The following is a 26,447-nucleotide window of genomic DNA, read 5'->3' as shown; positions in this document are numbered from 1 at the left end:
TTCATTGCCTCCCTGTAAGTTAGCTTCACCGGGACGTCTATATTTCCTTCTATTTTTTCCCACCAGGCTGGTGGGAAGGGGTATTCTTTCTGCCTAACTTCTGGGATATAGGTTTTCCTTCCATCCTTGGTTTCCACCCATCCTAATTGAACCTCCCTTGCCAGCCTTTCCGAAGCCTGGAAGATGCTTAACACCGGCTGTTGCTTCTTGAATCCTTTCCGGGTTGCTCCTAGCACAACTCTCGGTGGGGGGTCATTAGGATCAGGAGGGCCTACTGCCGACATCACCGAAGCCTGATTTTCCTCTTCGGAGACCACGTCATCACTCGAGGTGGCCGCCTCCCTGTCTTCTCCCTCTCCATCATTATTACCCTCTTCCTCGTGGGATGTATGAGCATGTTCAGTGGCCCCAACTCCGGTGTTCCTTGATTCTATTTGTTGACGTGGGCCCTGAACCGTGGAGGGTCTATTTTTGGGAGTAGACGTCAGGCGTGCTCGGTAAGAGGTACCAGCCACTTCTCGGTTTGATCTTAAAACCACTCTCCTCTCTCTTTCAATTCTTCTCCCTCTTTCCTGAGGTGGTTTCTCGGGAGCCGGGACCTCAGTTGGTGCCGGATCCGGCCCCCCCGGTTTAGTTATCTCTGGGTTGATTTTGTGGGTCACGGTTTCGTCCTCATCCCCTGTAGTTGGGGATGGTGTCCTGGACCGTACGGTCCTCTTTTGCAATTCTGGGGTAGCACTTGAGGCTGCCCCTTTTTCTTCTTCTGTTCGAATTGTTTTGGCTGATGGATGAGGCAAGACTGTCACCTTACGTTTTGTTTGCTGTTCCATCTTCTGCTCTTTACGAGCCACCTGTAGCGCTTGGTCATATGTGGCTTCCAGGGCTACCAATTCCCTTTCTCTTCTTTGAGAGGCTGATATTGCCAACACCAACTCCAGCCCTTCCACTGCTGTGATCGGGGTGGATATCTGCAGCTTATAAGCTCCTGCAATTGCTGTTTCCGCAATTTTCCATGACATCCGTCCAGATCTAACGCCATTTACTTCCGTAACTATTCTTCTGGCCCCCCTCTCGATGGCAGCATCCACCGCTCTCTCCAGAATTTTTGTCATCATCTTCAGGTAATCCTGCTGGTCCAGGTCCGCACTCCACTTCTGCACGACGGCATGTATTATCATGTGATATTTTGATCTTCCCCCACTTGTGAAGATGAAGGTAAGATCCTCCGGGACATGTTCCATCTGCCGTCTTGCATCTTGTAGGTCCTCAATATATTTTTCACCGGCCATCAACCTCAACCGTGAATCAAAGGTCTGGTTCCAGGCACGGAATTTGTCGTTGGTGAAAACAATGAGGGCGTCTCCTGTCAGTGACCAAATATCTCCGACAAACTGGCACATCAGCACTCCGTTGCCCACAATCACTTTCTTGGTTGATTCTTCCGGTAAAGACGGTAGGGGGTCTTTTCTAATAAGGGGATTGAGCTTTGGTGCAAAGGCGCCTTCGCGCCTGGTGTCCTTGGTCTCCCATACCTCCTCTGTGTCCTTGCTCGTGCCCAACCCTTCTTCCTCTTTAGGCACTTCCTCTTCGTCTTCACTGGAGAATACCGGCTGATCAGTTTTTTTCTCCAAAATACTTCTCATCCTCGCCAGGTGCTGCATGCACTCGTAATAGCGAGGCACTGCCTGCACTTCTCCAGGTAATGGAGTTGCAAGCTCGCTCTGGATGCCAGATTCGTTGGTCAGCATTTTCACTATTGAGTCCAAATCTGTACTTGTACTTATTATTTTTCTCATATTACATTCCTCCACCATTTTTGCCCCCCATTCACACCAGTCAGGTGCTTCTCTTCGAGTGTAGCCCCTTTCAGGGTGGGCTGACACTATTATTGTTAGTCCATCTTCTCCTGGCTGCTCGGCAAAAAATCTTCCATCTTTCTCGATGGCTTCTTCCATTCGCGTTGAGAGGCATTCCGCCTCTATCGACGGGTTAGATCCCACTATGTACTCAGTCCATTTCTGAGGCCACTTCTCCAAGCCTCCTCCATACAATATTACACATGCTGGTTCCTCATGTCGTCTCAGAGGGTCTGGATTAGACCCCTCCTTTCTGGTTCCTTCCATAGGATTACCAGGTTCGAGGTCCAGTCCTCTTCCACCGCTAGCCATCTCTTTAATGAATAGCAGTTTTTTCAGTTGTAGGGTCGAGCTGTCTTCTTTCGAAGCCTTTCCGTGCGCACTCGGAACAGGGACGATACAGCTCTTAGTCACTCAGCGGCGCCCTTTGCGTCGCCTCTACTCAGAACACCAATATGAGAACTCTTGCCTCACTTATTGATGCTCTCAACGGCGGGATGCACGCTTTTTTTTTTTTTTTCTTTCTTTTTTCCCACCAGGTTTTTCTACTGACAGGAAATCCTAACAAGGGTACATTCAACAGCAAATTCTAATTCAAACGTTATTGTAGCGAACAGGAAATGACGACTAATCATCAGCCCGAAGCCCCTCAGCCTTTCAATTCTTGGGAACCTGTAAGCCACAGCGGGTCGCCAACAGTTAAGGGTCATGAACCACACAAGCCTCAGAAGAATCGTTGTGGCCGATTTTTGACTGTCTGGAGAGTATGTACGTTTACTACTCCTGGTGAGCTTCAATTGTCGTCCTCAACAAGCGGAAAAAGGGAAAGGGCGGAAAGAAGAAAAAAATCCTTTTGTGAGTTCAGCGGACAAAAATCTGTAATCCTCTGATGCGTCCGGGAACAAAAATCTTGTAATCCACACAGGTGTCCGGGAACAAAAAAAATTGTAATCCACACAGGTGTCCGGGAACAAAAATCTTGTAATCCACACAGGTGTCCGGGAACAAAAAAATTTGTAATCCACACAAGTGTCCGGAAACAAGAAAATTTGTAATCCACACAGGTGTCCGGGAACAAAAATCTTGTAATCCACACAGGTGTCCGGGAACAAAAAAATTTGTAATCCACACAAGTGTCCGGAAACAAGAAAATTTGTAATCCACACAGGTGTCCGGGAACAAAAATCTTGTAATCCACACAGGTGTCCGGGAACAAAAAAATTTGTAATCCACACAAGTGTCCGGAAACAAGAAAACTTGTAATCCACACAGGTGTCCGGGAACAAAAAAATTTGTAATCCACACAAGTGTCCGGAAACAAGAAAATTTGTAATCCACACAGGTGTCCGGGAACAAAAATCTTGTAATCCACACAGGTGTCCGGGAACAAAAAAATTTGTAATCCACACAAGTGTCCGGAAACAAGAAAATTTGTAATCCACACAGGTGTCCGGGAACAAAAATCTTTGTAATCCACACAAGTGTCCGGAAACAAGAAAATTTGTAATCCACACAGGTGTCCGGGAACAAAAAATCTTGTAATCCTCACAGGAATTCAGCAACAAAAATCTTGTAAGGGGGAAATTAGTATATATTATAAAATGAAATTAAGAAGGAAAAAGGGAAAAAGAAGAGAGGAGAAAAGCCTACTTTTCTTTCTTTTTTATCTTTCAAAATAAAAAGCCCTCTCTTCTGTCGGTCTCCTAACTATCTGCCTCCTCCTCGGCTTTGGTTTTGGCATGAAATCTAAAACATTTGCAGGCTCCTCGTCGACTGGTTCATCTTCTGTATTTATACCCAATATCCGTGCCCATGTACCGGCCCCTCTGGCTTTTGCAAGTTCTGCTGCATACTCTGCGTATACCACAAACATTACTTTCAGCACCCCATACAAGTACAAGCTGTGAAGGAACTCCTCCTTACTCATGCTTAAAGTAATGTGCTGAGGGGCAACGGTCACCGTTTACTATGACACAATACAGTTCTAATCCTCCCGTGCTAATAAGGTTCTTTTCTAGGAAACTCTATTCCTTAAAGAGACTGTACTTATGTCACTCAAGGCCGTTCTGACATTTATTTGTATCAGTGAGCGGAATTAAGACAGTTTCTGGGAAGAAAAAACTGAAAAACTCCACACAGGTTCGTTTTGGAGCTGTGAGCAAAACAAAAAAACAAATGTTCTTCTATTGTCTCATTTTTATTTTTTTTCTAAACTTTTACTCACAACCCCCCTCCTACTCGTTGGGCGCCAAAATGTCAAACGCACCTCTCGGATTAAGGTGCCCCCGGCTTCCCAGTAACGGGTTTGTTTTAGCCGGGTTCGGAGATTCGTCCGTAATCTAACCACCCGAGTTAAATTAACTCCTCCGGAATCAATCTAATTTCTGTACGACGCCAATCCCTCTCAAGTCACCCGAAGCGCGTGCCGAGTAACTCAATTCGAGGCAGGACTTCGAAGTGACCGCATCGTATTGATGGCTCCCCGCTAATGTTTGAAGTTCTTATTCGTTACGGATATTTTTTAGATGTCTTTGTTAAGACCTCAGGGATTCGTTTGTATAGCGCACCCAAGCACTAGTTTTGCCGAAGTAAATGTTAATATGGGTCCGTTCCACTTGGTCGCTCATGCAGCGAGCCGACCAACTTTTTTATTCGAAAGAGAATCGAATTAATAAAAGTGTGACAATAATAGCATTTAAGAAGAAAATTAATGCACCCTATGTGATTAATTCTAACTTCGTATACGTAGATCTAGCACTTGACCGTCGGAGTTCTTCACCCCACTTAATTGCTTCGAAGAGAATTGCGACTTTCTTAAACCGAATAAAAATGTCGTGCTGTCTTTAGATTTGCCCAATAATTAATTTGGAAGGCAAGTCTATTTTTTGATCGTGTCCTATTTAACTTTTGACGCGGCCCGACAAAAAGGGGAACTGGGCCGCGCCCGACGGACAATCGAAATACTTTTATCCTCCACCAACTTCACTGATTTATTTTAATCATCGTCGTTATGTTATTTAAAGGAAGTAAATTCTCAACCGAATTCACTTTCAACGAACTCAACTCTTCCGTTAAATATTTACGAAAGTTATTTAATTCTCTAACTTGCTCAGAGTTACTTTTTACGCGGCCCGTCAAAAAGGGGAACTGGGCCGCGCCCGACGGACAATCGAAATACTTTTATCCTCCACCAACTTCACTGATTTATTTTAATCATCGTCGTTATGTTATTTAAAGGAAGTAAATTCTCAACCGAATTCACTTTCAACGAACTCAACTCTTCCGTTAAATATTTACGAAAGTTATTTAATTCTCTAACTTGCTCAGAGTTACTTTTTACGCGGCCCGTCAAAAAGGGGAACTGGGCCGCGCCCGACGGACAATCGAAATACTTTTATCCTCCACCAACTTCACTGATTTATTTTAATCATCGTCGTTATGTTATTTAAAGGAAGTAAATTCTCAACCGAATTCACTTTCAACGAACTCAACTCTTCCGTTAAATATTTACGAAAGTTATTTAATTCTCTAACTTGCTCAGAGTTACTTTTTACGCGGCCCGTCAAAAAGGGGAAGCGGGCCTGAGCCTTTCAAATAGTTAAATAACTTTCCGTTCTACACAAAATAATAATCCGATTTAAACACTTCCGTTAATTTATTTTATTTAAATCGGCCCCAAACCATCGGTTGCATATTTAGCACAAATCCGCGCACAACGAAGTAAGTGATATACAAAACACATTTATTGAAGAAACATGGAATAGAATTACAAATCTCAATTACCCCAGAAACTGAACAATTTCACTCACTGATACCCGTGTTAATAAAATCATTCAATCCCAGAACAATTCGATTGCAAAACACAGTTCATAAAAAAGGGAAGAGGTAATTACCAGCTGCGTGCTATTTTTGGTGAAAGCAAAGTCGAGTGATCAGTTCGATCTTGCTTCTAAAATCCAAATTAAAGAAACAGGCTGGCCACGAGGAATCCGGCGGCCCGATGACTATTCCCCCCTCTCGCTAAAATACATAAAAAATACAAATCCCTCTCACCTATTCCTCCTATAAAGTTGTCCAGTCCAATTTTTGGGAGTAAATCCAAGTTAATTTCAGTCCAGCGATCCTGCGTCTCACACAAAGATCTTCGGGACTTTGGAAAAAATCTTGAAACTCCTCCGGGCCTCTTCACGTATAAGCGCTCTTTTGGGGGGAAAAAAGCCCTGAAGCTACTCCTGCAGGACCTTTTATAGACCTCTCCGTCCCCCCCCTCCCCTTTCTTTTCTCCTGTACTTTCCCTATAGGGTAAGACTGCCCAGTTTTCCCACGCCTATAGAAGGGACTGGCCAGCTTTCTCACGCCTATAGAGGGAACTGGCCAGTTTTCCCACGCCCATAGAGGGAACTGGCCAGCCTCCCCACGCTTTGTTATCTGTGGCCTTCAGCAGCTGTTTCCGCCCTGACCACGCAGTACTTTCCACCAAATGCACAGCTAGTGGTAAAACCTTTCACTTCCCCTTTTCACCCTTGACCTACTTTCTGTTACATGAATTGATCGAATTGACAAATAATATTGCTTAAAGCGGTTACAGAATACATTTTTAGCCAAGCAAAGAAATCAAAAAATAAAAATCACATAATAAAAATCTCATTTGTGCTTCTCCAAACAATTTATGTCACGCCACTATTCTCATAGTGACGGGTCTTTTGATCGAAATGACAAATAATATTGCTTAAAGCGGTTACAGAATACATTTTTAGCCAAGCAAAAAAATCAAAAAATAAAAATCACATAATAAAAATTTCATTTGTGCCTCCATGCGTGACTTACACTCTGACACCGTGTTCCTCTTTTCGATTTTAACTGGTTTAGCTTATTCTGGCCCCTCTTTTGGTCTCACGTTTTGGTCTGGCGCCATCTTTTGGACAAATTTGGAATTTCAGCTCTGCCAATTTATTCCTGTGACCAATCCATATTCTACCATTGGCACCATCTCTACCCCCATGTTACATGACAGCACGTGTGGGTGTGTGCTTGTAGAAGCAGCAAAAGCTAAAAGGATAGTGAGTTTCTCGGTGCTCTGGGGCACGTGCCCGCCTGCGGTACCCGCTCGGGGAGGGGAATCTGGCTTCGGGGGCGGGGCAGGGAGTGGCCAACCTGTACCTGCCCACCGTGTTTTAAGGCTAGGCACTCCCCGTGTGGGCGATGTTGGGGCGGGGCGCGGGGCCGGAGTTGTGCCCATTTTGGGGCCTACCTTGCTGGTAGCGAGGAAATGTGACAGAATGATGGAGGACGGCATGCTGAAGGAGCAAAAGAATGCATGACCAACAGTGGAGGTCCTGCGGTAACTGCAACCCAGGAGAATTAATGTGCCACAGCTGTCTAACAGCAGAAACAAGAAGCATGGGAATGCTACCTAATACGACACTAATATAGATGTGCATGTATGTATCTCAAGCAAGAGTGTGGCCCCCTCGTAAATAATGAGGGACCCTACTAGGGTCAGCTGGCGCCCCCTAGACCCTCTGGGAGCAATGAGAAATTGGAGTTGAAGAAAAGCCCAACTTGTTAATTTAAATTAAAGACAGAATGATAAAATTGAAAACCAATTATTGATATTGCTCTCTGTGGCTCTCCTCAATACTTCTGATTTTCTGTTTACATAAAAAAACCTGAGACGGCGGATACATCCGTTTCTCCAGGGGGACAAAGAGACACAGACTGAACTTCCAAGTTGTCTGGAGAAGAGTTTCGTGGAGCGTCGCATTCAAATTCTTAAGGCCAGTGTGATTTTGTCCACAAACTCTTGCATTTCACTCTAACCTGGGAACAGGGATTGCATAGCAGACTGACTACAGACTGATCATCGTAAACTTGTGAACAATCGCTTTTCAAACAAGGTGTCATCTCCAACATAAGTTGAGTGCGGGTACAGAAATAGCGTGAGCGGAGTACACCGGATCAAATATCAATTGAGACAGCCGGTCTTAAGGGGCAGAATTCCGATATGTCAGCCATCCTTGAGAAGCTGCCCACCATTCAAGACGGAGCACACCCTTGGATATCCAAATTGGAGGAGTGCATGGTGGGAACCCAGTTCGCGGTAGGAGACATTAAGAGGCTTCTGGCTAACGTGGTAGGAGTTCATACCATGAAAGACATTTTGGGAAAAGCAGGGTTACATCGCTTTGCTACAACATCAGCAAATGACACTGACCGGTTTGCAGCAGTCCGAGGCCAGATGTGGGGAGCACTGAAGGCAGCGTACCCGACCAATGCAAACCCTGATAATATTGTGCTCGAACCCCTGGGACTGACAGAGAACGCACGCTCATACGTGGCAAGAGCATATCAGACTTGGAGACACATCACAGGAAATGATCCAGATACAACCCAAATGGAAAAATCTATCTTGCGGGATAAGATCCAAAAGGGCCTGCCCGTGCAAGTGAGGAGCAAACTGGCTGAAGTGGTGGGACTGGGAAGCATGGCGACTAATGTCTACACTGATCACATCGCTCATCAAGTTGATTGGTTCCGCAAGAAGGAGAGGGCTCAAAAGGAGCAGGACCAAGAAGTGGTGAGGAGGCTGAACCAAGTGCAGCTCGTGGACAATAAAAACGAAAAGAAGCAGACAGTCGTGGTGCAAGCTCCACCGCAACAAATCATACTACAGCCCACGTCCCCGCATGGCCTAACTCCGCAGGCAGCCATGGCGGTGCCCTTCAGCCCAGCCCCTCAAAGGGGAAACAGACCGGCCCATCTCTGGGGAGCCACGGCCCGTGGAGACAAAGGACGGGCAGGAAGGCCTAATCTCCCGGGGGGCCTACAACAGAGACCTAATGCGTGCTATAATTGCGGACGACCAGGCCACATGCCTCGCCAGTGTGATAGGCCTCAGGGCCCGGTAAACCCTTTGGGGGACCAGAGCTTGGATTTTAGGGGTGCCCAGAGTGCCCTAAGGGGGGATGTCAGCTTGTAGTGTCAAGTCCGGAACAGGAGCCAACAATAACAGTGAAAGTAAATGATCAGCCTTTGACAGCTATGGTTGACAGCGGAGCGGCTTTCACTTGTATCCGGCCCGAAGACGCTACACATCTCCCCATGTTCGGTCATTTTGTGCGGACAATAGGGTAAAGTAAAGCTCTGCTGGCAAGACCACACAATAAAAATTCCAGTCCTGGTGTCAAACCGTACACCTATTGCCCTCCTCGGCAGAGATGCCCTGTGTGGATTGAACTGTACCATAAAGTGTTCTCCCGATGGATGTGAGGTTGAAATACCATACAAAACGTGCCACGAGGTGATGACGCAGTCAAGGTCCGGGAAGTCAACGCCCACTGTATTTTGGGTGGGAGATGTCAGCGACAACCTGTTGGAGCCATACAAGAAGTGGGAAAAGTTTATCCGCTCCAATAGACCAGGAGCAAGGACCCTAGAGTACCCATTCCACTGCACGCTACAATATCACAAAGACCTAACGCAGGCACAGGCAGAAGAGTGGTTGTGTCAGCAACCTCAAGAAGTGCAATTGAACGGCACTTGCATTATCCTGGGACCACAGGGAGTGGCCATGAAAATCCAGAGAAACTGATTCATTGACAAGGAATTTAAAGTCAAGAATAGCATCCCACATGTGACTTTGTTGATAGCAGAAGATTGGGAGCAGCAACATGTAGGAGAAATGATGGCGGAGGCGGAAACACTCAAGTTTTCCCCGCTGGGAGGAAACAATGCTCTGTGAGTGTTGATAAACGTTTCATGAAAATCATGGTTTCAGCGCATGGACATGGACAGCCCCAAACGGTGCAGCTGTCGCACGACTCCATCCTCAGTATGACGACAGATCAACTCAAAGAGGACATGCTACAACAGGTCCCTGACTACCTGTGGTCTCGCCATAGTACGGATATTGGACTTGTAAAATCAGCACAACTGGTAAAAGTGGATCTTCGGCCAGGCTGCAGACCTCCATGGAAAACACAGTACCCCCTGAAGGAGGAAGCAGTGCGGGGGATTGAAACACAGATCGAAGGATTGCTCGTGGCAAATGTGTTAAGGATAACGCAGACCCCTCTTAGTAATACGCCAATACTGCCCTTGAAAAAGCCTGACAACACCCATCGGCTAGTACATGACCTTCGAGCCGTGAATGAAGTGGTGATTGACAATTAGCCGATGTGCCAGATCCGCACACCCTGCTGGCACAGATTCCGCCGGATGCGGAATGCTTCTCTGTGGTGGACCTTTGTGGCGCCTTTTTCAGTGTCCCACTCAGTAGCGAATCACAAGGACTGTTCGGGTTCATGTTCAAAGGACAGTTTTATCAGTATCAGAGACTTCCTATGGGTTACAAACATAGCCCTCATGTGTTTAACAAAGTGTTGAAAGATGATCTCGAAGGGCTCGAAAAACAGGTGCAGAGCGCTGTTATTCAATATGTGGACGACATTATTGTCTGTGCAGCGGATGTCGAGACGTGTCACAAAGACTCGATCAAACTGTTGCAAATTTTGGCAGAAAATGGTCATAAAGTGTCTCAAAAGAAATTACAATACTGTCAAAAACAGGTTGACTATTTGGGCCAGAAAATATCGTATGGACAGACGTATCTCAGATGGCCATTTGGAAGCAATACGAACGGCTCCGAAACCCAGAACTGTTCGGCAAATGTTAACCTTTCTGGGAATTGCGGGATATTCGGCCTCTTGGGTCGAAGAATACGCCAAATTGGCAGGGCCGCTAAGAGCTGTGATCAAAGACACAGGCAATAATGATCTCCACGCCACGCTGGATTGGACACAGGATGGCCATGTGGCGTTTGAAACAGTCAAAGCAAGGTTGCAAGAGGCTCCGGCATTGGCTTTACCAGATTGCTCCAAAAAGTTTGTGTTATTCACGTCAAGCTCGGCGGGGGGTAGGTTTGCATGTGCAATTCTTTGTCAGCCTACAGGCACGGGGTCTGGACCCCAACCTGTGGCCTATTATTCGACATCCTACTCCGAGGTGGAGATGGGCCTGCCGCCATGCTATAGAGCTGTGGTTGGAGTCTATTTGATGTATGACAAAGCCTCTGCTATCACCATGGGCTATCCTGTGACAATTCTTACTCACCATAGTCTTCGGAGTCTGTTGAACCATGGCAAGTACACCTTGACAGAGCCCCAGCTCCGGGACTATTACAGGCTTTTGGAGCAAGAGGATGTCACTCTAGCAAGGTGTACTACTGTAAACCCAGCTGAGTTTTTGCCAACTTCAGAGGATGGGGACCCCCACGATTGTTTGCATGAGTCGGAAAAATACTCTAGACTGCGGTCTGATTTGCAAGCCATCCCCCTAAGGGAGGCGGATCTCGAACTTTGGACAGACGGCTCTTGTTATCGAGTCGGGGAAAATTTATGCGCTGGCTATGCGGTCGTGCAAGCGCAGGGACCTGAGTTTGTAACGATCAAAGCCGAAGTGGTGCCACAACCGGCCTCGGCCCAACTTGCTGAACTGGTGGGGTTAACAGAAGCGTGCTTGCTCGCAGAAGGGGAAAGAGTGACAATCTATACAGATTTGGCATATGCGCATAGTGTGTGCCACCTGTTTGATGCTGTGTGGAGGAATCGGGGGTTCAAGAAGACTGACGGTTCCCCCATCCAGCATCATGCGCAGATAATGAAGCTGCTGGTGGCCATGATGAAACCTAGAGAAATAGCCATTGCAAATTGTGCTGCCCACAAGTCCGATGCGTCCAGAGTCACGCAGGGAAATAGAATGGTGGACGAGGCAGCCAGGGCTGTCACGAAAGGCAGCCAGAAGGGGAAAGTTTTGTTAGTTACGCATGAGGTTGACCTCGAAGACAGGGTCACACTCAGAGATGTAATCTTAATGCAAGCAGCCTTTAACCCGATGGAGCAAAGGGGGGCGAGTCAAGACCCTACTGGACTGTGGAGAAATCACGAGGGTCTGGTAGTGGCGCCGCCAGATTTGCTGGGACTGTTAATCCAGGAGACACATGGGTTGGCCCATGTGTCAAGGGGGGAGGTAAAGAGAAAAATAACCGCAGAATACGGGTTTTGGGCGCCATATTTGCTCGAACAAATCGACCAGGTAATTGGAAAGTGTGCAATTTGTTTGAAAAACAATGTGAGAAGAGGGGTAGCCACCCCCACGGGTTACATCCCGACTCCTAATGGCCCCATGAGAGAACTAGTGGTGGATTTTGTCGACATGATACAACCTGTCGAAGGGAAAAGATACATGTTGGTGGTCATAGACCGGTTCTCAAGATGGCCGGAGGCCTGTCCAACTAAACGGAAAGATGCTCAGTCTGTGGCCAAGTTTCTGTGCCGCGAAGTTATCAGCAGATGGGGTCTGCCGGATAGGATTTCTTCAGATAACGGGAGAGAGTTTGTGGATAAAACGGTCAAAATCATAATGCAAAAATTGGGAATTAAACAGCGGCTCGGAGCAGTGTATCATCCACAAAGCCAAGGCATTTGTGAAAAAATGAACGGCGTCATAAAAAATCGAATTTCCAAAATTTGTCAACATACAGGCTTGAATTGGATAGATGCCTTACCACTGGCACTGATGGTTTGCCGGTCGAGTGAACTCCGCGATTTGCATTTGACCCCACATGAATTGGTAACTGGTAGACGCATGCCTTCACCGTTTTTGCGTTCCAGTGGGAAAGGTCCAAGCCTGTCAATTTTGGAGGACGAAATGAAAGCCTATGTCAAACATTTAACCACGCTACATAGGAATATTTCCACCTATGTTGTTGACAGGCAGAAACAAGAAGAAGCACAAGAGAGACTCGAAGCAAATACTAAAGACACAGTTCAGCCAGGAGACAAGGTGTATGTGGCCTAGTAGTAGAGTGTCTGCCCTGAGACTGGAAGGTTGTGGGTTCAAACCCCGGCCGGGTCATACCAAAGACTATAAAAATGGGACCCATTGCCTCCCTGCTTGACACTCAGCATTAAGGGTTGGAATTGGGGGGTTAGATCACCAAATGATTCCCGAGCGCGGCACCGCTGCTGCTCACTGCTCCCCTCTCCCCCAGGGGATGGATCAAAATCACATGGGGATGGGTTAAATGCAGAGGACAAATTTCACCACACCCAGATGTGTGTGTGACGATGATCATTGGGACTTTAACTTTAAGTGTTCCGCCGCAAGTGGTACAACGAAAGAGGGCAGGGGCCATTTGAAGTTGTCCGCTGTACCGGAACAGCGGTGCAAGTAAAAGGGTCGCCAACTTGGTACCATCTGACACACTGCGTCAAGGTGCCCAAAGATGAACCCCAAAGAGGGAGTCGCGGCTGCGAGAACTCCGAACAACTGCCAGAACAAGAGTCGCCCAGGGGCCCACATCGGGATGAAGACGGGCAAGGTCGAGCTGTGGTGGATAACGTGTCTGCTGTATCTGTTCCTGAGGACATCGGGGGCGACACAGCCGACGACCGAGGAAGCCAACAGTTCGACAATGTCAATCTTGACGACGCGCCCTCCCCAGATGCAGGTGACTCTCCTCACCACAGCGACACCGAGCCAACTACCACCGGAGATGGTGTCCCCAATGGACACGGTCACCCTACAGGACCAAGCGACGGACGCCCAGTCCGCCACAGAGTCCGGCCGGAGCATTACATTGAGCAATGTTGAGGGAGTGTTGGGAAGGGCTGTCCTACTGCCATGTAATTGCGCAAGGACAGGAGGGTCCCTGTGCAGACACGCCGCCAAATGGGAAGACAACACCGGTAACATCCTTGCCCTGGCCCAGCGAACACATGTGGACAATGTACTGTTACTAAATACATATAGGCGATTTGAGGTGTTAGGAGATTGCGCTCTATTTCTGACAAAAATTGGCATGACTGATTTTGGAAACTATACATGTACCTGCTTCAAAATGGGAGTGGGAAAAGCAGAACGCATGGGCGACCAAACGACGGTAGACAGTGTTACTTTCGTGACATTGACGGAGAAAAAAGAAATTGATGACGAACAACCAGACAGCCCAGTCACGGAGTATGTTAAGACGGAGAAGGCAGTCACAATCAAAATTAACATTGTATCCATGACAACGATTGGCGACAACATTGAAACACAGTCGGCCGCGTCGGGGACGCTCATGACAACGGTGGAGGCGGTAAAGCCGATGCCTGATGTTCCAGGAACCGTCCACGAAGCGTTTGCGGACTCGGACTGGTCCCCGGCGGAGGTGCGAACCAATTTGCATGCTATGGCAAGACAGGAAGCTGGTTGGAAGGCTTATGGGTTCGATGCTTTGGCATTACTGGGGGTTGACGAATGGGCAGGAAGAAACATGTGGTATCAACTGATGGTGCATTCGATCAAGTCGTTCAAGGCAGTGAGTGGGCCGTACTTGGTAAGGGTAAAATCACCAAGTACGCTGAAAGCTGTTTTTCAGACTGTTCCGGTGCCGGTATCCGACGATTGCCAACTTAGGCTACTGCTTTGGTTGGTGTACGAACAGTCGTGGTAAGCACCTGAAACTGACGCTCAGGTCAGGAAGATTTTTAAGCCCACAGGGGTGTGCGCGTGGATAACTGAACTTCCCTACTTGAATATGCTCGCCGTGCATGAGGACATTCAAGTTGCGGTGCCAGAATCCATAGATGTGCCATCTATAAAGGTGCCCGCCTGTTTTTGCTCTGTGACTCACGGTGGTCCGGGGGTGCCTATGGGGGTGGCAGATTGCGACTATTACTCTATGCAATTCCCAGGTGAAGCATGGGGGGAAAGGGGAGCCATCCATTCGGTGACCTTTCCTCTACCCGACTCCTACAACGCGATTACGGTGATGGTGGAGAATCGCACGGTGCCTGGAAACACAACCATAGGTAACCTTAGAGACATCTGGTGGGTATGTGGGACTAAAGCTTATTTGTTTTTGCCTTATGGATGGTTGGGCTGCTGCTATTCTGCTACCCTAAAGCTCCCGTTTGAGGTGATGACAATAAAGAGGGGCCACAAGCCAGAGGGGGAGACTTATCAGGCGGTCCCAAGCAGGGCCAAGAGGGAGATGGCAGAGTTTCACACTACGGACGCGTACCATTGGAGAATTAGCTTGGGAGAAAAATGGGGCCTTGGGATCTTTCCCTGGTATGGGGTGACATTTTTGGCAGATCACATTGATAATATTACGTATACCCTCCAGGGATTTGCGAATGAGACGATCAAGGGCTTCCGACAGTTGTCACTTACCCAAAAGAGCCATCGGTTAACCCTGCTTAAACATGACATGGCTTTGGATTATATCTTGGCGAGGCAAGGGGGGTTGTGCATAGCCCTAAACTTGACAGATGACGCTTGCTACACTTTGATCCCAGATAACACCGACAACATTACCAGTATCATCGACGCGCTTAAAGTCATTCAAAATTCTTTTGGCCCGTCTGGGGGCTCTGGTTGGTCAGCAATCAGCTGGATACAGGATAGACTGGGACCTGTGGGGACGATAGTGGCGCAGGTGTTGGGGGCGCTCGGGATATCACTATGTGTGATGCTTTGTTTTTGCACTGTGATAATGGCTTGCGCAAAGGCCATGATATTACGGTGGATAGGTGTGGTAATGCCAAGGGACCAGACCCAGATGCCGCTGCTCCCGATCGACTGTAAGACTGATCTGACTTACTCTGATGAAATGATAGTAAATGACAGGTACTCGGATTAAACATAACAAAATGATAAGGGGAGTGCATGGGAGAGGAGAATTAACTTCAGAAAAATACTAAAAATAGAGCTATACATGAAAATGAAAAAACAAAGATAGGGGATGAAGGAGTGGGAACATCGGCGTAGCACCAATTCCTTGGGTTTTCATTTTCCTTTGTGTGTGATGTGTTGCATGATTCCAGTGGAAGGTGGTCCACCGTATGTTGTTGCCCAGCCCGTGACCGGTTTACCATCTTTTTTGTGTCAAAGTTGCATGTGTTTTGCGTTTAGTGCCATTGTCATCACTCGATACTGGTGGTAGTTCTTATTCGTTCCAGAACCTCTGAATGCTGACCGGGGCCGTGCAAGGGACTCTATGGACAGTGACCTGGACATAAGGACTTTGTATGGACAGCAGGCCCTGGGCAGTGATACCCAGCACGTCCTATCGCTGAAGATTCGGGGAATGGACTCTGCCTCGGCACGCACTTACACATGAAGAAGGGGGGCGACGTTTTGGAGGCTTGATTTAATAGCATGTTTTGATACCTCATTACTATATATCTCATTGTTTATTCCAATATTATTTACCTCATTTTGTTACCTGCTGGCATGTTGATCATGTGACGGTACAATTTCACTGTTTGGTGATAGGTGGACATGTCATTCCATTTCCATACTGTTTGGTGAGCTCGTACTGTTTTGTGGATTGTAATGTGCCAGGGCTCCTTACACCTGGGTGACACCAGGTGAGGGGAACCACTGGGGATGGTAGAAAGGGCCTTCCTCTTTTTCCTTGTCATTAGACTGGCGAGGTTTTTTCTTGAGGAAGCGCCGGCAGCTTTTTGGGGCTTCTAACGGGCCACGCCAAATTTGTTACTTCGCATTTTGTCACCGTTGTAGGGGTATTACCTAAGGGGGGTGGTATCGTCATTTGTATAATGTGGACTTCAATTTTCTTTACTTGTGGTTCCTGAGAGGCCTCAGATTGTTGTCAGGGAGCACTTGGCAAACTAAATAGTTTGAGCTTTCCTAGTTAAAATAACCTTACGTAGCATGCCTTGAGCGTGATTTAGGCTGAGGATTTTTGGGCCAAATTGTAGACGTGAGCATATATAAAATTTGGTTGGGGGAAGATGTTTGGACCTTTACCGATGTCATCTTTTGTTGGACCGTTTCCGGCCGGGACTATTACTTTGTCCCGGAAGGGGGTAATGAAGTGTAATTTGGAATTCCCTCTATTTCTGTAGGTGGCCTTAGAATGTCCACCTGGCGTCAGTGATACGATTCTATTCTATATTTGCTGGTCAGGGAGAATTCAGTTTCAGCAATAATAAGGTAAAGTGGCTGTTGTCGTCCATCACCAACAGCGCTGGTCAAGATCTCCTTTTTAGGACTGAAGTAAACTAGTAGATTGAAAACCGCAGCTGGTACACAAAGCCATGACATCACCTCCTTGCCAGGTATAAAAGATACAGGCCTGAGAGGGGTTGGGGGGCTTTTTACATCCATGCCTTGGGGCCACTCAACTTTTTGGAAAGACTTCATTCTGACGTCGGTTGAATAAACTCTTTTCCCAATCAGCCGTGTGTCCCTGAAGTGTTCATTTGTCTGGAGCCAGCCACCGACCACCGAGTGTTTTTTGGAGACCAGCGAAGCAACAAAAACCATATACCACACGCACACTCGCATTGCTCCGCGTCCGATGACACTTTAAGCGGCCAAACGGCGGGTGTAACTATAACTCTCTTGAGGTCGGCTCATTTGACATTTTTTAACGGTTCGTGGAGGCGACCGGCACCACCGGGAAGCCGTGCGCACAAGCGATGTGGCCGAATAATGCTCCAGCAGGCCCGGGTGATTACTATTAGGCTCCCCAGCCGGCGTTATGGAGCTCTGATGGTCCTCCGCGGGACTTGGAGCAGCCGGCGCGCTCACGCGCACCGCCCAGCACCACCGGGAGGCCATGCGCACGAGCCAAGTGGCCGAAAATAGCTCCAGCCGAGCGGCTCGGCACTGTATAAGCACCGCGGAAGAGATCGCGGAGGCTTTTTCGACTTCCGGCGGCCGGCGCACTCACGCGCGCCGCCCAGGACCACCGGGAGGCCGTGCACACGCGCCGGGTTGCCGAAAATAGCTCCAGCCGAGCGGATCGGCACTTTATGAGCACCGCGGATGAGATCGCGGAGCCTCATTCGACTTCCGGCGGCCGGCGCGCTCACGCACGCCGCCCGGGACCACCGGGATGGCGTGCGCATGCGCCAAGTGGCCGAAAATAGATCCAGCCGAGCGGATCGGCACTTTATAAGCACCGTGGATCAGATCACGGAGCCTTATTCGACTTCCGGCGGCCGGTGCACTCACGCACGCCGCCCGGCACCACCGGGAGGCGGTGTGCACGCGCCAGGTGGCCGAAAATAGCTCCAGCCGAGCGGATCGGCACTTTATAAGCACTGCGGATGAGATCGCGGAGCCTCATTCGACTTCCGGCGGTCGGTGCTCTCACGCACGCCAAGTTGCGCCTGAGAGACGGTAAAGGCAGCGTTGTGGATATGTTCCTGATGGAGGCGCTCTATGTGCCATAATCTTCTTTTCTGTTAAATCGGCTACAGCGCAAGGAGCGACAGTCACCTTCAAGGAGGGACAGAACCAGCTCATCTATAAAAATGGTACGGGTTCTGATATTCATATGAATTTGTTTGCTACGACCAAAACAGTTCAGCATATCTTATTTTCTATCCAGAGACAGAGAAAGTAACCAAAGATAGACTGGTGAAGTTTGTTACAAAAAGTTTTATTGAATGTGACACTCAGATGACCTGTATGAACATTTTGAGTCTAGAAAGAGGGTGGAGACCCCACAACCAAAACCGGATGAGACACAACATATCCCACCTGATGTAAAAATAGAGTTTTGTGATTCAAACTTAAAATGTGATGGTGAGAGCAGCCAGAGTGGTCGTTATCCAAAGCGAGAGGAGAGCCCCTCTATATTATTCAGATTGTGATTATGAGGTCAAATGTGATGAAGCATTCACAAGTACTGATTATTGTTATCGTGTGACTTGTGATGCCCTACGAACCCCAAAGAAGCTTTGAGCTCTTTTAAATCAAAGCAGTGGGCCACAGCTATGAAAGAGGAAATTGAGTCTCTAATAGAGAACGATACTTTTACTTTGACGAGCAGGTTACAGTCAAGTGGCAGGATTAGACTATAAGCAGTGGGCCAAAGCTATGAAAGAGGAAATGGACTCTCTAATAGAGAACGATACTTTTACTTTGATGACTTTACCAGATATGTAGCAAAAGGTTGTGGTCAAGTGGCAGGATTAGACTATAATGAAACCTTCTCACCAACTGCTGATATGACTTCTGTTCCTATTTTGATGCAGCTCGCAGTACAGTACAATTTAGTGCTACATTTGATGAATGTTAAAACAGAAGTTCTCCATGCTCTACAGACTGGACTGTGTGATTTACATGGAGCAGCCTGAAGTGTTTGAGGTTAAATCTAAAACAGGAGAGAAACTAGTGCGTAAGATCAATAAGACACTGTATGGTTTGAAACAGTCAAGATGAAACTGAAATAGGATGTTACACAATTTCCTTATTGAAAATGGTTTTGTTCAAAGTATTGCTGACTATTGTTTTTACTGTAAAAATGTTGGAAATGACAGAATCCTGGTGATTATTTGGGTTGACGATTTTCTTGCAGTGAGTAATGTTGTGAAGTTTTGTTGTTGGTAAATTATCCCAATACTTGTCTGAACTTAAAGAACAGCACTGGGTGGCAGCTAAACATGTTCTGAGATGTTTGAAATGCACTCTGGACCAGGAGTTGTGCTATAAAAAGCAAAATGTAAACTTGAAGCTTGTTGCCTATAGTGATGCAGACTGGGCAGCTGACCAGAATGACCGGCGCAGTGTTACTGGTTACTGCTTTAGTTTGTCTGAGGCTGGGGCTATTGTTTCCTTGAAATCTCAGAAACAGCCCACAGTCGCCTTATCTACCTGTGAGGCCGAATACATGGCTCTGTCTGCAACAACTTATATCTGGTTAATCTATTGAAAGGAATGGACAATACTTTGAACTTTATACCTGTGACTGTTTTTGAGGACAATCGGGGTGCTATTGCTCTCTCCAAAAACCCTGTGTGTCGACAGCGATGCAAACATAATGACATCAGATACCATTTTGTTCGCTCTGTTATTTCAGAAGGCACAATTATTTTTCTCTATTGCCCTACGGGTGATATAGTGGCCGATGTTTTTACTAAGTCTGTTGATAAAGTCAGGATGGAGAAATTTGTATGTTTTCTATTTGGTAACTGAACTATGGACTATGGATATGTCATGTCCCTAATTGACCCTGTGATCCAGTGAGTGTGGGTGTGGTTACACACTTGTGTGCAATCCATAAATGGCAGGAGCTCATTCACAAAGGTGATCACATGCAGGCCAAACCAAATTCATGTCTATGCCTTATATTTGTCCTCCGTATTTATCCGTCTGCACCGGCTCTTACCGCGATGGCTGGGCCAAAAATAGTTCATGTATTATATGCTTATAAAAAGCATTTAGATTTTTGATGCTCCAGACAGTTATTTCTTTTTTTGGAGGGGGGGGGTGTCAATATGGCTCTTTGAACATTTTGGGTTGCCGACCCCTGATCAAGGCGGTCAAAGACACGCTCCAGACAGACAGGTCCGCCAGGAAGTTAACCCAGAATGAAGCCAAACAGTACCACATCCATCAAGGTTTTGTGGTTTAATGCAGAATGTGCACAATATTAGAGCAAATCTTTAAAGAAAATGACTGGAGAACAGCGGCAGAAAGACGCACCAGCGTTCGCTCACATCCGGTTTGCTCCAATATACTTACTGTTACGGTCAAACCTCGGTTTTGGAATGTCCCGGTTCTCGAACAAATCAGAATTCAAACGAAAAATTCGAGATTTCTTTGCTTCGGTTGTCAAACAAAATCCGGCGGTCGACCCTCGCGAGATGAGCTGAAAGGACCCGAGAAAATCGGACTGCACGGCCCGGATGCAGACGGACTCCGCTCGTTATTGTATTTTCGTTACTTTGAGGATTGTATTAAACTCCAATCATGCCTCTAAAGAAAGCAAGTGGGAGCAGTAAAGCCATCCTGAAACACAAAGATGCTCTTAAAGCAATGCGACAGATAGTGCCCGGCGCACTGCGGTTGCCTGATCAGACCAAATTAAGCTCCCTGCACCCTGAGGTCGACTTAAATTTTGGTTTGTACATAAGGACTTTAAGAATATTTGTCTTATTTTCTTCTTGAATAATGCAGTGTTGCCGTCGGCGGCGTCCTAAGGTTGCGCGTTTGGTGGTGCGCTGCAGTTGCGTGATCGGACAAAATAGTCCAACTTAAAACATGCTTAAAAAAGGTGTTTTGTTTTAGTCTTGGAACGGATTAAATCTTTTTCCACTATTTGTAATGGGAAAAATAGATTCGGAATTTGACCAATTCACTTCTCGAACCGCCTTCTGGAACGGATTGTGCTGCGCTGAGACAGCGCTGCGCCGAGTCGGCGCTGCGCTGGCCAACTCGGCGCGGCGCCCTGTCGGCGGGGCGCGCGGGCCGTTTTGGCGCAGCGCGCGCACCCTCTCGGCACAGGGCCCTCTTGGCACTGCGTCTTCTCGGTGCCGGGAGGGTGCGCGCGCGTGCTGCGCCGAGGCGGCGCAGTGCCGAGTTGGCGCTGCGCCGAGAAGGCGGAGAGGAGGCCGTAAGGGCGCCCCGAGGGTGCTGCAAAGCCTGGAGGGCGCCCCAAATGGGCGACACCCTCATGGTGCAGCACCCTCATTGCGCGTAGTCCTCTCGGCGGAGCGCCAACTCGGCACGGCGCCTTGTCGGCGGAGTGCGCAGGCCCTTGTGGCACAGCGCGCGCGCCCTCTAGGCGCGGGGCCCTCCTAGCACTAGGTCCTCTCGGCGCCGAGAGGGCGCGCGCGCGTGCTGCGCCGAGACGGTGCTGCGCCGAGTTGGCGCTGCGCAGAGACGGAGATGGTGCCACGAGGGTGCTGCAAAGGGTGCCGTGAGTGCACCGCGAGGGCGCCCCAAACGGGCAGCGCCCTCATGGCGCAGCACCCTCATGGCGGGTAGTCCTCTCACCGCAGCGGCAACTCGGCGCGGCGCCCTGTTGGCGGAGCGTGTGGGCCCTTTGGCGCATCATCCTCTCGGCGGAGCACGCGAGCTCTCTCGCCGCAGTGCCCACTTGGCGAGGCTCCCTCTCGGCGCTGTGCCAAGAGCGCTACGCCGAGTGGGCAATGAGCCGGGAGGGCACATGGGCTGCACCGAGAGGATAATGTGCCGGGTCTCGCCGCGGCGTCCTCTTGGCGCGGTGTGACGCAGTGCCTTTTTGTCGCAGCGCTGCAAGCGCCGCGCTAGCAGCTCGTGCTCCCTCTCGCCGCAGTGCTGAGAGGGCCCTGCGTTCAGAGGGTGCACGCGCTGCGAGCGCTGACCTGCAAGCGCTGCGCCGAAACGGCACTGCGCGGCGCCGAGAGGGCGCAGCAGCTAGAGGGCCCGAGCGGTGCGCCGAGGGGGTTCGCGTCGAGAGGTCGCCATGCTGCACCGAGAATGAGCCGCACCGTGGCGATGGGCCTTGGGGCGAGAGACACCGCACCTAGAGACCGCGCGCCGTGAGGGCGCCACGCTGAGAGGACGCTGCATCCAGAGGGCCCTCGACCAAGAGGGTGCTGGACCGAGAGGGTGCGCGTGCTGTTAGTGCTGCGCCTAGAGGGCGGGCCCAGGGTGCGCCAAGATGGCGAACGCGTGCTGCAGCAGGAGTGCACTGCGTCGACAGCACAGGCACGCTGTGCCGAGTGGGCACTGTGCTGACAGGTCAAGCGTGCTGCGCAGAGTATGCGCTGCACCCAGAGAACGCGCGTGCGCTGCGCCGGGAGGGCACGGTGTTTAAAGGGCGCCGTGCCGCACCAGGAAGGCGCCACGCTGCTCCGACAGGGCACCGTGTCACGCCGCGCCGAGAAGGCGCCGTGTTGCGTCAAGGGTGCGCCGCTCTGGTTGGACACTGCGCTGAGAGGACGCCGCACCGAGAGGGTGCCGCACCGACAGGGTGCGAACTGCGCAGAGAATACACGAGCGTTGCACGCGCTCCGCGCGCTGCGCCGGCAGAGTGGGCCGAGGGTGTGACGCGCCGAGAGGGCGTTGCGCTGAGAGGGCACCGTGCAGAGAGAGCGCTGTGTCGCGCCGAGAGAAAGCTGTGTCACGCCGAGAGATTGATGTGAGGATGCCGAAAGGTTGCTGCGCCGAGAGGGCGCCCTGCTGCGCCGCGCCGAGAGAGAACCGCGCCAATAGGGCGCCGCGCCATGGTGGAAGGGTGTGGCAGGGCGCCACGAGGTTGCCGTGGATAGAGGGCACCGCCACGAGAAGGCGCCTCGTCGAGAGAGCGCACGGCAAGAGAGTGCCGCACCGAGAGGGTGCCGCGCTGCGTCGAGGAGGCGCGCGTGCTGCATGCGCTGTGCGAGATATGCGCGCTGTGCACACTGCGCTGTGATGGCGGGACGAGGGTGCATTGCGGCGAGAGGGAGCTGTGCGGCAAGAGCGCTGCGCCGAGAGGGTGTTGCGCAAAGAGGACGCTGCGTCAAGAGAGCGCTGCGACGAGAGGGATCCCGCGCTGTGAGCGCTGCTGCGAGAAGCCGCGCCAAGTGTGCGCCGAGAGGACACGCACGCACTGCGCCGAGAGTCCGCTGCGCCGAGAGGGTGCGTGCGCTGCACCGAGAGGGTGCTACAGCGAGTGGGCGCCGTGCCCCGCCAAGAGGTACCTGGGATGACAGGGCGCCCCCCTGTGCCGAAAGGGTGCTGCACCGCAGCGTTTGGGCGCTGTGAGGGCACTGCGAGGGCGCCCTCTCGCGGCACATGCAGTCGCCTTCTTGGCGCGGCGCCCTCCCGCCGTGACCTCTCTCGGTGCGGCGCCTTCTCGCAGCGGCTCCCTCTATCCGCGGCGTCCTCGTGGCGCCGTGCCGCACGCTTTCGCTATGGTTCGGCACCCTATCGACGCGGCTCTCTGTCGATGTGGCGCAGCACGGCACCCTCGGCGTGGCAACCTTTCGGCATCCTCGTGTCACTCTCTTGGCACGACACAGCTTTCTCTCGGCGCAACGCGGCACTCTCTCGGCACGTTGCCTTCTCAGCGCGGCGCCCTCTCGGTGCGTTACACCCTCGGTCCACTCTGCCGGCGCAGCACGCGAAATGCGCGCAGGGCTCGTGTCTTCTCTGCACAGTTCGCACACTGTCGGTGTGGCGCCTTCTCGGTGCGGTGTCCTCTCAGCGTGTCGTCCACTCAGAGCTGCGCTCTCTTGACGCAACATAGCGCCTTCTCGGCACGGCGAGACGCGGCGTCCTGTCATCGCAGCGTGGCGCCTTCTTGATGCAGCACGGCGCCCTCTAGACACTCGCAACGCAGCGCGCGCACATTCAATGAGCGCAGCGCGCCCTCTCGGCGCAGCGTGCCTGTGCTGTCGACGCAGTGCACTCCTGGTGCAGCACGCGTGCGCCGTCTTGGCGCACCCTGGGCCCGCCTTCTAGGCGCAGCGCTAACAGCACGCGCACCCTCTCGTTCCAGCACCCTCTTGGTGCAGGGCCCTCTGGGTGCAGCATCCTCTCAGCGTGGCGCCCTCACGGCGCGTGGCCTCTAGGTGCGGTGCCTTCTCGCCGTGTGGCCCGTTTTGCCGCGGCACAGCTCCCTCTTGATGCAACACAGCGACCACTCGGCGCGCGCCCTCTCGGCGTACTGCCGAGAGGGCCCTGCGCCGAGAGGGCCTTGCGCCGAGAAGGTGCGCGTGCAGTGTCGAGGGGTTGCACCAAGAGGGTGCCGCACCAATAGGCAGCAGCGCCGAGTGGGCGCTGCTCTCTCCTCGCGGCATCCTCTCGGAACAGTGCCCTTCCGCACAGCGCACGCGCGCGCCCTCTCGACACGTTGCCCTCTCGGTGCAGCGCCCTGTCATCGCAGCGCGGTGCAGCGCAGTGCAGCGCAGTGCAGCGCGTTACAGCACCATAGCGCGGTGCAGCGCGGTGCAGCGCGGTGCAGCGCGAAGCACTTCATCATGATCGGAGTCAGTGCAACAGGCCGGTAATCATTAAATGAGGTGATTTGAGGTTTCTTCGGCACCGGAATGATGGAGGCAGTCTTAAAGCACGCTGGCACTGTGGCTTGGCCCAGCGAGGTGTTAAAAATGTCTGTGATGACCCCAGCCAGCTGGCTTGCACATTCCCTGAACACATGCCCAGGAATGTTGTTGGGGCAAGGGGCCTTACGGGGGTTGACGCTCCTCAGGGTCTTTGTTGGATTAATTTTAAGTGAAGCCTTGGCCTGCCAGACCTGGAGGCCTCGCCTTTACGAGTTTATCTTTCCTTTTATCTAGGTTCTTCCTTTTATGTGATAGGGATGTCTTTTGATCCCTGTCAGCCATTTGTATCCTTCCTGTCCTTATGTTGTCTGTGTGTTTTTGTTCCCGTAAGAGGCCTCCACTAACAATAAGCAGGGCTTATTTGCATAGGTGCCATGTTCTTTGTTTGATTCACAGGAACTTCATTCCTTTTCATTTAGCTGTAGGTTTGGTTCATAGATTGCAGACCTGTTTTTCTTTGTTAAGGGTTATATACAGTTAGAAGTAGTTGCATAAAAGTTATCCCATATTTACTCAATGTTTGTTTAAAGAACTGCATACCAGTTACCTCACGTTTGCTTAAGGTGTGTTGAGGTGTTTAGGACAAGTTACTTATTGTTATTGTGTGTTAATTTACCAAGTAGATAAAGTTAGCAAAGGTTTAGTTGCATTTGTTCGGCAGCAAAGCGGCAATCAACGTGCTTCAAGGTATTTGATCACAGTCGAGGACGAGTCAACCAACTGTGAGAGAAGACGGCTGGTTGAGGAAAGGGAACGACCTCTGCGGGGTGTCATGTAACATGGGGGTAGAGATGGTGCAAATGGTAGAATATGGATTGTTCACAGGAAGAAATTGGCAGAGCTGAAATTCCAAATTTGTCCAAAAGATGGCGCCAGACCAAAACGGGAGACCAATAGAGGGGCCAGAATAAGCTAAACCGGTTAAAATGGATATAAAAAAGGAACACGGTGTCAGACTGTGAGTCACGCATGGAAGCACAAATGTGATTTTTATTGTTATTTCTTTGCTTGGCTAAAAATGTATTCTGTAACCGCTTTAAGCAATATTATTTGTCAATTCGATCAAGAAACCCGTCACTATGAGAATAGTGGCGTGACATAAGTTGTTTGGGGAAGAACAAATGTGATTTTTATTTTTATTTCTTTGCTTGGCTAAAAATGTATTCTGTAACCGCTTTAAGCAATATTATTTGTCAATTCGATCAAGAAACCCGTCACTATGAGAATAGTGGCGTGACATAAATTAGGTCAAGGGTGAAAAGGGGAAGTGAAAGGTTTTACCACTAGCTGTGCATTTGGTGGAAAGTACTGCGTGGTCAGGACGGAAACAGCTGCTGAAGGCCACAGATAACAAAGCGTGGGGAGGCTGGCCAGTTCCCTCTATGGGCGTGGGAAAACTGGCCAGTTCCCTCTATAGGCGTGAGAAAGCTGGCCAGTCCCTTCTTTAGGCGTGGGAAAACTGGGCAGTCTTACCCTATAGGGAAAGTACCGGAGAAAAGAAAGGGGAGGGGGGGGACGGAGAGGTCTATAAAAGGTCCTGCAGGAGCAGCTTCAGGGCTTTTCCCCCCAAAAGAGCTCTCATACGTGAAGAGGCCCGGAGGAGTTTCAAGATTTGTTTTCCAAAGTCCCAAAGATCTTTGTGTGAGACGCAGGATCACTGGACTGAAATTAACTTGGATTTACTCCTAAAAATTGGACTGGACAACTTTAAACGAGAAATTGGTGAGGATGACCGTTTTTATGTATTTTAGCG

At 50.0% G+C, this 26,447-nt stretch overlaps 1 pseudogene; it reads right to left on the bottom strand.

Annotated features, from left to right (window-relative positions):
• LOC125985993 (janus kinase and microtubule-interacting protein 3-like) overlaps positions 1-26,447 on the bottom strand; it is a 106,128-nt pseudogene that overhangs the window by 40,814 nt on the left and 38,867 nt on the right.

This window comes from Syngnathus scovelli, chromosome 18 (assembly GCF_024217435.2).
Source record: "Syngnathus scovelli strain Florida chromosome 18, RoL_Ssco_1.2, whole genome shotgun sequence".
Taxonomy (NCBI): domain Eukaryota; kingdom Metazoa; phylum Chordata; class Actinopteri; order Syngnathiformes; family Syngnathidae; genus Syngnathus; species Syngnathus scovelli.
This window is presented reverse-complemented; position numbering and strand designations above follow the sequence as displayed.